Raw genomic sequence first — 12,989 nt, forward strand, 5'->3', positions numbered from 1 at the left:
GATTAAAACTTCATCAAAATTCAGATGGGGGATATTGATCTGAGCCCATCTTTACTTTTTAAGAGTAATATTGGTCCTGTATAATATGAATCCATTTGTATCCATGCACTATAGTAATATTTCTTCAGTATCTCTCAAAAGTTATAGACTCTGAAGCAGAAAACTTTTGTTTCCTGTATATATTAAAATATAGAAATAGGATTATGTCACATTGCAAATCTTACACAGAATATATTCCTAGAGGAAGCAATGTTTTTGTCATATTTTGATTGAGAAATAAGCATGATGAAAATTAAACAGAAGGCCCCAAGTCAAAGCAAATGCCATAAAGAATAGTAAAAATAAACCTAGGATAAATGTGTCAATTCATGTCCAATTAAATTGTTGAAAAGTTGGAGAGGACACAATGAAAACATTCTTGGTCTCATCTTCATCTCCATTTGGCAGCGCCGGCTCTAACTTTTTTGCCGGTCCAAGCAAAAAAAAAGAGCACCGCCCCGCCGTAACACCCCCGCTGCGAGTGCCGCCGAACACCCTTGTGAGCGCCGTGCTGCGATACCCAAGCCCCTGCCCCCCTGAGCGCCGCGCCGCCCAAGCCCCTGCCCCCCCGAGCACCGTGCCGCTGAAGCCCCCCTGAGTGCCGTGCCGCCCAAGTCCCTGCCCCCGAGCGCCGCTGAAGCCCGCGTCCCCCTGAGCGCTGTGCCGCCGAAGCCGCCCCTCGAGTGCCGTGCTGCTGAAGCCCCCTCCCACCCCGAGCGCTGCCCGGCCGAAACAAAAACAAACAAACCAAAAAAACCCCTCCAGCGCCGCCCGGCCGAAACAAAAAAAAACCCCAACCCAAGCGCCGCCCCGCCCCAAGGTGCTGCCCCAAGCACATGCTTGGTTGGCTGGTGCCTGGAGCCGGCCCTGCCATTTGGGCACATCACAAAACCACCATACATTTTGGCACAGTTAAGGTTGGAATAGCCCGAGAGTTTAAGGTCCAGAAGTGAGATGTCTTGGCAGAACTGTGTGGAGAAGCCTGGCATGGGGCCTACCCACTGGCTCAAGCCAGGATCATTAGGACCCAATTGGTAGGTGCTGAGCACGCACCTCTCCCATTGACTTCAATAGGAATTGACTTTGCTCAGCCCATAGCAGGATTGGGCCCTTAGTCTTCATTTTCATGAGCACGCAATTCATTATCTGATTCTAAAAAGAATAAATAAATAAGACCTACCACTCACACCCAAATTAACGAACTGTGCTATTGGTTCATTCTGGCTGAAAAATCCACTTCATTGATCTCATCACCTACTATATTTTTTAATGTCATTAGCATGAAAGTTGTGGGGCTTGTCTTTGAAAATGTGATATGGTTTCAGTTATCTTCCACTCAGCACAAATGAATCTACTATTTATGCTGGAAGCTCAGAAAACTTGCAAACCCCACTGGCCTGCAGTTCAAAAATACATTGAAGCATATAAATATTTCTTTCTGATTTCCTATGGCGAAGTTGAGTAATCTGGAAACATCACAAGGTTTGGCGTACATTTGAACATATCCTTCAGACATGTAATTTTCCTGCTGAGTGCTAGGTCTAGCAGTGAAACCAAAATGTATTTTCCTCATTCATGTCACTAATCAAAAATAAAATGTTGTGGGCTGTTAACTAAATTTTCACAGCATTCTGTGCTGTTTGTTTATACTGCAGACCACAGTGAGACAGATGATATAATATAAAGAATTCATTTCAGAACGCATGTAGCTTCTGGGGCTGCAGGGGAAACTGGAAATCATTCATTCTTTTGAACAAGAAAAGTGTGTAAATGGAAAAACTTTGTCATATTTGTATGTCAGAAGGATGATGGGATTTATACTAGATCATGGCCTACTCTGGTTGTATTTCACTTGCTTGCAGATGTTCCGCAGGTATAGTTGCCCATGTGATACCAAACCCATTTTGTTTTCCTTATTCCCCTTTGCTCTTTTATGGATTCCACCTGTGACAGAGTGCGGGGAACCAACACCTGAGCCTGCACTCTGATCACTTAAACACCAATTGATTCTCCCCCACACAAACCTGACTGTGCCTAATTAGCAGATTAGAATGGGCTGGGGAGGATTAAAGAGCTAATTAGCCTATTAACACTGAGGGTAGAAGAAAGCACAGGAAGGCAGTGCTGGAAGAGAGGGTCAGAGTCGGAGAGCCAGAACCAAGAAGGATCTCTGGGTGGAAAGACCTCTTCCCTCTCTTTGGCAGATGGCTGAGGAGAAACTGAGGCTGTAAATGATGTTGTGTATGCATCAGTAAGGTGGTGGGAAGAGCAATGTAAATAAACTACACAGTGATGTTTTAACAACTGAAGATCTCTGAATAGTATGTGTAGACAGAGCAGAAGACAGGGGCAGGACCGTGCCCTCTCATACCAGCCTATATGTTTTACATGTACAACTTGCCTTGATCTTCTCTTCAAATATGAATGTTTTATCTTGCACCAGCTTTGTCCATCTCAACTGGAAACAGTGTCATTTTAGGAAGAGAATCTGGTATCGTGGCAATGACTGTGATATAAATGCCTAGATAGATAAGACTGGATTAGACAAAACAACCAGGATCCATAACCTCCCCCAAACCAGGAATATTATTCCATGGACCAAAAATGTTTTAAATCCCAATCTCTGTGGTTCTCTCCTCTGTCAATTCATGTTGTCTCTCATCAAGAGGTTACGTTCCCTGAGAACTGTATGGTGTAGCATGTTGTATGCATGCAAGTGGAGTGAAAGGCACATCTCAGAGTGAAATGCTACAACTACTTCCAACATTTTGTATAAAAAAATTCTGTTCTTTGGGTCAGATTCAGCTGTGGTGTTACAGCCATTTTACACTAGTACTTGTAGCCAAGGCCACAAGATATCAGGTGTATTTAGGATATAGTGGGAAAATATAAGTATTAATTAATGCTGTAACACAGGACCTACAGGACTCAGGCTTGTAAAATATTTAGCTTTGCCAAAATAGGTTTTAGGATTTAGGCTAAATTAGCTATAGTATAAAGATAAGTAAGTTAATAATAAATGTGCTGAGCTTCTGTCTATGTTTGCAATATGCTGATGTTTTGAAAAGAACTACTGAGTTTGGATAATAATGTGTAGGAAAGATCAGTGGACACCACAAGATGACTGTTGGTAGCATGTGAGAGACTTCCTTAAGGCTACTGCCTTTTACTATGGTGATAAGGTGAAGTTAATACTAATGAGCATAAGAGGAACTAACAAGTTAGCCAATGGAAAACAGGAGACCCCAGAAGTAGTGGGGTGTGGAAGTTCAAATAAGGAAAAGGGGTAAAAATCTTCATAAATATGTGTGAACACCAGTGGGCAGCAGCGTAACACATCATAAAAGGTGTATCCTGGCCTGTGTGATGCAGGATGATGACACTGGTGAGGATGATGAGTAATGTAATGGGTTTTTCCACAGGCATGGTGTGACTAATGCAAATACAGTACTTTGGGTTCTGTGTTGGTGTCTCTCTCTCTCTCTCCTTTACCAGATTACAGTGTATGTATTGTTGTGTCATTGGCTAGCTAAAGTAACTATTATAAAAAGAGCACTGTGTTGTCCCTGTTGTATAGCATGGGGTCCCCCTTCCATTGCTAACCTCTCTGCTGTAGTCAGCCTTGGGGCTGGACTGTCACAGATTAAGGGAGGTGTATACCCTCACTTTGGAGGGGGTGATTGGTTAAAGTACATGCTGAACCTGGCCCTTTGTGTTCTCCCTCATTTGGGCTTCTGAAACAATTGAATAAACATTTTTAACTGCCTAACCTGCACTAGTAAGTTGTTTAAAATTGTGCTAGGCTTATTTAACACACAAAGACCATCATTCATACTACATCATTACAGGGAAAAAAATACAGGTCTGATTCTCCACTGCCTTTTATCTTATGTATTTACTTACAGGTGCCATGAATCTAAAGTCCCTCAAAAACACAGATTCTTCCATGTTTTCACAATAGTCCTGTGTGTATTTTAGGACAGGATTAAGCATTTAGATACATAGTACAGCAAAAAGGAAGGAGGGATAATCTTCCCTTTTTCTATATCAGTGTATGACATATGTGCCCCAGATAAGGGGAAGATTCTAAAGGCTTTGACTATATAGAAAAGTTGCAATGTTGAATTAAATTTTAAACTAGTCTAGTTACATAAGTGCTGACCAGTTTAACTTCATTTACATTACAGGTTTGCACCTAAGCAACTAGACTGATTTGAAATCCATTTCATTACACCAATGCAACTTTTGAAGCTTGCATTTTATTATGTTATTATGTTTTAAATTTAAGGAATCTGGCCCAGTCATTTTCAGAATTTTGAATGTTTTCTGTTACTAGGAGAGAAAAGAAAAACAAATATTAAGTTTTGCAAATGGAAAAAGGCACCTTCATTGCAGGCACATGAGACCACCATGTGGATATTTTTGATACTACATGCTTGAGATTTTGTAAACTGGAAATACACCTTTTGGAAACAAGCTGCTCTGCCCCTTTGCATTCATATGAATGAACTTAGATCATGAATCTTTTATTTGGCTCACGTGTTGCGTAGGCTGGTATTGTATACTTTCAAAGTATATGATGTGCAGCTAAGTAACTTTACAAATGTACTTGCCCATCCCAAACAGGTCTTGCGTCTACCTCCTATAAACCCAGTTCAGGTGCATAGGGGGCATAGAACATTCTCACGGCATTAGGGTTGAGCAGGATCATGAACCACTTTCAATTAGGACTGTCAAGTGATTAAAAAAAATTAGTCATGATTAATCATGCTGTTAAACAATAATAGAATACCATTTATTTAAATATTTTTGATGTTTTCTACATTTTCAAATATATTGATTTAAATTACAACACAGACTACACTCACTGTACATTTATTTTTTATTCCAAATATTTGCACTGTAAAAAAACAAAAGAAATAGTATTTTTCAATTCTCCTCATACAAGTACTGTAGTGCAATCTCTTTGTCATGAAAGTTGAATTCACAAATGTAGAATTATGTACAAAAAATAACTGCACTCAAAAATAAAACCATGTAAAACTTTAGAGTCTACAAGTCCACTCAGTCCTACTTCTTGTTCAGCCAATCGCTCAGACAAACAAGTTTGTTCACATTTACAGGAGATAATGCTGCCCACTTCTTGTTTACGTCACCTGAAAGTGAGAACAGGTGTTCACATGGCATTGTTGTAGTTGGTGTCACAAGATATTTACATACCAGACGTGCTAAAGATTCATATGTCCCTTCATGCTTCAACCACCATTCTAGAGGACATGCATCCATGCTGATGACAGGTTTCGCTTGACAACAATCCAAAGCAGTGTGGACCAATACATGTTCATTTTCATCATGAGTCAGATGCTACCAGCAGAAGGTTGACAATTTTTTTTTGGTGGTGGTTCAGGTTCTTTTCTGCATTGGAGTGTTGCTCTTTTAAGACTTCTGAAAGCATGCTCCATACCTTGTCCAGCTCAGATTTTGGAAGGCACTTCAGATTTTAAACCCTGGGTAGAGTGCTGTAGCTATTTTTAGAAATCTCACACTGATATCTTCTTTGTGTTTCATCAAATCTACAGTGAAAGTGTTCTTAAAATGAACATGTCCTGGGTCATCATTCGAGCTGGGTCAACATCTGAGACTGCTATAACAGGAAATATATGGCAGAATGCAGGTAACACCGAGCAGGAGACATATAATTCTCCCCCAAGGAGTTCAGTCACAAATATAATTAATGCATTATTTTTTTAGTGAGGGTCATCAGCATGGAAGCATGTCCTTTGTAATGGTGGTGAAGCATGAAGGGCATACGAATGTTTAGCATATCTGGCATGTAAAATACCTTGCAATGCCTGCTACAAAAGTGCCATCTGAATGCCTGTTATCACTTTCAGGTGACATTGTAAATAAGCAGGCAGCATTATCTCCCGTAAATGTAAACAAGCTTGTTTGTCTTAGCGATTGGCTGAACAAGAAGTGGGACTGAGTGGATTTATAGGCTCTAAAGTTTTACATTGTTTTGTTTTTGAGTGCAGTTTTGTAACAAAAAAAAATCTACATTTGTAAATTGCACTTTCATGATAAAAAGATCACACTACAGTAATTGTATGAGGTGATGTGAAAAATACTATTTCTTTTGTTTACCACTTTTACAGTGCAAATATTTGGAATTACAAATAATAATATAAAGTAAGCATTGCACACTTTGTATTCTGTGTTGTAATTGAAATCAATATATTTGAAAATACAGAAAAACATCCAAAGATATTTAATACATTTAAATTGGTATTCTATTGTTTAGCAGTGCGATTTAAACTGTGATTAATCACGATTAATGTTTTGAGTTAATCGCGTGAGTTAATCGACAGCCCTACTTTCAATATTAGGTCCTCATGACTAAATTACTTTGTTACTTTCTTGGAGCTGTACTAGCAGTTTCCTCGTGCATTATGAATGACTGCATACGGAGAAAAATGCACAGTGCTCCATTATTGACTTTCAATTTTCTATTAAGCTTTGCAATTAATTGGTTTTATTTAGGATAATGTACTACAGTTTTCCACACATCCAATATTATATTTCATTTGTTTAGAGATTGGTGGCCAACACGGCAGTTTTATTTCTTACCATTTTAGTAATAATGTTAAATATCCATTAGTGTTAATGGCCCCCATCTGCTCCACTTGTTGCTCCTGTGGAAGAGAGCATGCACATGCGAATACCGTTTGGGCTGCATGAAAGGTAATGCCACTTCCACAGCATGCTGCTTCCACTTCTTCCCATACTCCCCAGAAGCATCAAGTAGCATAGAAGCATCCTTCAAGTAGTACAGGCTCCCTAGATTATAAAGTGGTCGCATCGTGGGGCAGAACATTGAGTCATTGCAGACAGAGCATGGAGAAACTTATACTGCTTTCCTCTTTGTGTATGGACCCTAGGGCTGTCAAGCGATTAAAAAAATTAATCACGATTAATCGTGTTGTTAAACAATAATGGAATACCATTTATTTAAATATTTTTGGATGTTTTCTACATTTTCAAATATATTGATTTCATTTACAACACAGAATACAAAGTGTACAGTGCACACTTTATATTTATTTTTTATTACAAATATTTGCCTGTAATAAACAAAAGAAATAGTATTTTTCAATTCATCTCATACAAGTACTGTAGTGCAATCTCTTTATCATGAAATTTGAACTTACAAATGTAGAATTATGTACAAAAAATAACTGCATTGTTTTATTTTTCAAAGTAAAACTTTAGAGCCTACGAGTCCACTCAGTCCTACTTCAGCCAATCGCTTAGACAAAACAAGTTTGGTTACAATTTGCAGGATACAATTCTGCTTGCTTCTTGTTTACAATGTCTCCTGAAAGTGAGAACAGGATTTGTATGGCACTGTTATAACCGGCATTGCAAGATATTTACGTACCAGATGCACTAAAGATACATATGTCCCTTCATCTTCAACCACCATTCCAGAGGACATGCGTCCATGTTGATGATGGGTTCTGTTCGATAAAGATCCAAAGCAGAGTGGACCGATGCATGTTCATTTTCATCATCTGAGTCCGAAGCCACCAGCAGAAGGCTGATTTTCTTTTTTGGTGGTTCAGGTTCTGTAGTTTCCACATCTGAATGTTGCTCTTTTAAGACTTCTGAAAGCATCCTCCACATCTTGTCCCTCTCAGATTCTGGAAGGTATTTCTGATTCTTAAACCCTGGGTCAAGTGCTGTAGCTATTTTTAGAAATCTCACACTGGTATCTTCTTTGTGTGTCATCAAATTTACAGTAAAAGTTTTCTTAAAATGAACGTGTGCTGGGTCATCATTTGAGACTGCTATAACATGAAATATATGGCAGAATGCAGGTAAAACAGAGCCAAAGACATACAGTTCTCTCTCAAGGAGTTCAGCCACAAATTTAATTAACACATTATTTTTATCAAGCATCATCAGCATGGAAGCATATCCTCTGGAATGGTGGCTGAAGCATGAAGGGGCATACGAATATTTAGCATATCTGGCACATAAATACCTTGCAACTCCGGCTACAAAAGTGCCATGTGAACGACTGTTCTCAGTTTCAGGTGACATTGTAAATAAGAAGCAGGCAGGAGCATCTCCTGATGTAAACAAACTTATATGTATTAGCAATTGGCTGAACAAGAAGTAGGACCGAGTGGACTTGTAGGCGCTAAAGTTTTACACTGTTTTGTTTTTGAGAGCAGTTATGTAACAAAAAATATCTACTTTGTAAGTTGCACTTTCACTTTTCTAAGAGATTTGTACTACACTACTTGTATGAGATGAATTGAAAAATACTATTTCTTTTGTTTATCATTTTTACAGTGAAAATATTTGTAATAAAAATAATAATATAAAGTGAACCCTGTACACTTTGTATTCTGTGTTGTAAATGAAATCAATATATTTGAAGAAAAACATCCAAAATATCTAATACATTTCAATTGGTATTCTATTGTTTAAGAGTGCGGTTAATCACGATTAATTTTTTTAATCACAATTAATTTTTTTGAGTTAATCGTGTGAGTTAACTGCAATTAATTGACAGCCCTAATGGAAACACCATTATGGCTGCCCTGAAAAAGGCACCAGGAGCACCCAGGATTGAAAGAGGGAACTCTCTGCTTCCTGGGCCATATGGATGAAGGACAAGTACACAGATGCTCCTTGTTTCAAGCAGAACCGCTGGCCACTTCCACAGAGCGCAAACTTTGATCCCCAAGAAATAATGGCAAAGAAACTCCACAAACTGCTGTTCATTGAATTTTCCCTCCCCTATGCAAGAATAATGTGCACAGGGGAGATTTTGACCATCAGTCACAAAGACAAAACACTTTGTTAAGCTTACTTTGCAGATGTGTTTTCCAGGCAATTTCACACATCTCCACATCCTATTCTGATATGGGGAGCTGGCATTGAGTGCCTCACATTTCTACAGGAGCCGTGTTTCTCTGTCTTTTCAGGTTGGCAACCCCTTATTTGAATTGTCATGACCTCCTTACATTTACGTTAAAAGCAAGAGTAAAAAAAAGGTGTCAGTGATAACAATGAGAAGACTATATAGTTGGTTTGTGTGTGTTTCAAGAGCATGACAACTAATACTTGACCTTGAAGGGTAAATGTGTGTAAGGAGTCGGGGAGTGAGGTTTTCTTTGCTTTAAACTCTAACAACATTTTTCAATGCCTGGTGAAACCTTTGATTGCCTTTTGGGACCTGGTTGAAAAACACTATACAAGAGAATGATGCGTAAGCGTCACTTACTGTGGGTCTGATCCAATGGCCACTGAAGTCAATGGAAGTTGTTCCGCTGATTTCAATGGGCTTTTTTTGGCTTTCTGATTGCAGCCCTGTTATGAAGGATGTGTGTGACATGATGAGAAATGTGCTCAGGACATTCAGCCCTACAGGAATGGGCTATCTGGTTGTCATCTGTCTCAGTTTGTGTGAGATGCTCCAGATTTTGTCCCTCTTCCCGCAAGCAGGACTTCATACAATCCTTAAATCTTCCTTTGTTTGTGTGATGAAGCCCTGGTCTCTTGTTCCTGCACATCTGAGAACTTAATTGGTTTTTCTTGGGAGACAGCCCCCCCCCCCCCCACCTGAGACTCCCAAGAAACTGTCTGATGAGATGGATTTTTATTATCTTCCTTTCTTCTCCTCCGCTTTCTGCCTCTTCAGTTTCAATCCATTTTCTTGCTATTTCTATATTTTCAACTTTTTCACTTTTCTCTATATTTCTCTGTTTTGTCCTTTTCTTCCATTGTTTCCCTCTGTTGTCCAGATGTCTCACTTATCTTCTTCCTGCTCCCATTGTATTTCTCAATTCTCTCTCCCCAGCAGGCTATGTGCATTGTAGGAGAGTTTGATTTTCCTTTGAATCCTTAAGTGTAGGCCTCTTCTGGAGATGGAAGCCTGATTCTGACCTTACTTGTTTTGGCATAACTCCATTGACTTCAGTGAAGTTACTTTTGATTTATAAATGTAACTGACAGAAGAAGCGGACACAAAAGCCATGATTCAGTGAACCATTAATCTGGTCCAATATGTCATGTCCCAAGTTTCTGTATATAAATACGATTGCTTTTCTGCTCTCAGCCCATTTTAAAATCAGACAGTATTTCCTTGCCATGAAGAAAGGCTCGGTAAGCTATCTACGGGAAGATGACACTACCCCAAAGTGAATATCACAGGGGAGTTTTGTTTGTAGCCTAGCTTATTCTGGATGTGATCCCCAAAGTGGGTAGAGGGCAGCTTCACAAAATGATGGAGTAAGGAACCACACTGGGCCTGGAACAGGCATAGTACAACACCACAGCAGAGCTGGAACATGGAAGGAAAGTTGAACATTTCATTTGTGGAAGCACTTCAACTTTGACAGCATGTGGCGTGGTCCAAGGCTCTTTAGTATTTCTCTAGTACTTTGGCAAATCAACAGTTTATAAAAGACTGAAATCAAGTCTCCCAACACTCTAAAACATACACTGTGAGAAATTGAAAACGACATCTCCTGAGACTCACAGCAGCATCTAGGCACTTTGTTTGAGGATAGACTGGGCAGAGAGTCTAGTTGAAAAAAGATGCATAGTTCAGATCAAGGGACAAGAGGGTAAACGTTCTGGCCTGTGGGCTACATCAGGGGTAGGCAACCTATGGCACGGGTGCCGAAGGTGGCACATGAGCTGATTTTCAGTGGCACTCATGCTGCCTAGGTCCTGGCCAGCAGTCCGGGGTGCTCTGCATTTTAATTCAATTTTAAATTAAGCTTCTTAAACATTTAAAAAACTTTATTTACTTTACATACAACAATAGTTTAGTTATATATTATACACTCATAGAAAGAGACCTTCTAAAAACATTAAAATGTATTACTGGCACGCGACACCTTAAATTAGAGTGAATAAATGAAGACTCGGCACAGCACTTCTGGAAGGTTGCTGACCCTTCGGCTACATGGTCATTCCAAAGTGAAGATCTGTGCTACAGCTGTGTCCCAAATTTGTGGGACTAATTAGCAGCCACATCCCGTTTTCTTGGGCCATTGACTCTTGGCTTGCCTGCCCACTGCAGTTCTCATTCAGCATTCTGCCACGTTACAAATACTCCACTATCTTTGTCTGTGCTGGACCCATTTCCTGGATTTATGAACCCAGAGTAACAAGAGGAGCAGACAGAAGCAGGAACTAGACTTGTGGCTGTTGAGCAGTGGGACAATTGCTGAACACATGGACACAGGTGCAAATCTTCACTCCACTGTAGAGTACTACTGAGACTGGCCTTAAGCTTGAGTACAGCAAGCAACCGCTCTGGGCCGCATGTTGGACACTTAACAAAACATTCTGGCTCTGCAACCCATGGACAGTCCTCTCTAGTCCTGGGGAAGAAACAACTTACTGACAGACCACGCACTTGTGTCAGTCAAATCAGAAGGGGGAAGGCAGTTCATAGCCTGAGATCCCAGAAAGGCTGCCTGTACATACCATGCCAGGGCCACATTAGGGTACTGCAATGTGGAATAACAGGCCAAAACGACATTAACACTTTGGCAACCCACACATTAATTCTAGAGCTGTCACCTTGTCTCTAGCCTTCAGACAGCCCTGGAGAGAGAGGCCGTCAGATATCCAGGTTTATTTTGTGCTCCCACAGGTTAGCTGAAGCCTCACTGTGGTGCTGCGGCATCCTGTCAGCAGGATGCAGAAAGTGTGGATTGTAACAGCATGCCGTCTAGGTGGAAGAGAGTTTATAGGGGAGGACAAAGGGAGATCTGCCAGTGGAGTGAAGAAAAGGATGAGGAGCCAGCGAGCAGTGTATAGGAGAGCCTTTGTGTTCTGTCTTATGCTTGCATGCTCTTGGTGCTAAGAAGAGAAACCTCTAAATCCACTGTCTCCTAGAGCGGTGCCCCCTAGAGGCCACTGATCATTGAAGCCTGGCCTTGAGGGAGGCAAGGTCACCTGGACTCTCGAGCAGGAGGACTTGAGGGAGCAGCAGGTTGACTGAGTGCATTTTTAAATGTAGAAGCTGTAACCCAGTGGTCCCCACCATGGCATTTATGTGCGCCCGCCTAGTGCCCAGCAGGGGACCTGCCGGGGACAGAGAACTCAGGCTGTGGGAACGGTGTTCTCTGTTCCCGGCAGGTGCGGGGCCTGCCTAGTTCCCAGCAGGGTAGAGAAGCTGCGGCCCCGCGCCTGCCAGAGACAGAGAAGTCTGGGGCTGCAGGCTGCGGGCACCGGTGTTCTCGGTCCATGGCAGGTGCGGTGGGGCCGCGGCTTAAGCTGGAGAGAAGCCGCAGCCCCGCGCCTGCCGGGGACACAGAACTCTGGGGCTGCAGGCACTGGTGTTCTCGGTCCCCGGCAGGTGCGGGGCCCACCTAGTGCCCAGCAGAGAAGAGAATCTGGGGCCCCGCGCCTGCTGGGGACAGAGTACTCCAGGGCTGCAGGCACCGGTGTGCTCTGTCCTCGCGGCTTTTCTCCGGCTTCTCTCTGGATTCATATATTATGTAATATTAAATATTTTTTGTATTATTTAATGTACAAATACAAAATAAGCCTTGAAAAAAATTTTGGCGCCCGCCACGCTCTTCTGAAAACATGAATGTGCTACTGGTCACAAAAAGGTTGGGGACCACTGCTGTAACCTAATCACCTGCAGAGGGTGGGAGGGAGGAAACTGAGGTAAGGGGCTGCAATAGCTACAGAAAAACCTGGCCCAGCAGCTACTGAGACAGGGCATCTGGGAACAGAAGCAGCATTTGTGAGGAGGGCTGAGAATGGATTTTAAGCCAGTCTAATGATTTTGGGAGGCCTAACTCAGACTTTTTAAACACTTGGGGTTGGCCATATTCAAAATGCCACTATTTTTCTTTAAAATCATTTACCTGAGAGATGCCTGGGACATTACGGTATTCTTTGCCTTCAAT

The sequence above is a fragment of the Mauremys mutica genome, chromosome 2, assembly GCF_020497125.1.
Source record: "Mauremys mutica isolate MM-2020 ecotype Southern chromosome 2, ASM2049712v1, whole genome shotgun sequence".
Classification (NCBI taxonomy): domain Eukaryota; kingdom Metazoa; phylum Chordata; order Testudines; family Geoemydidae; genus Mauremys; species Mauremys mutica.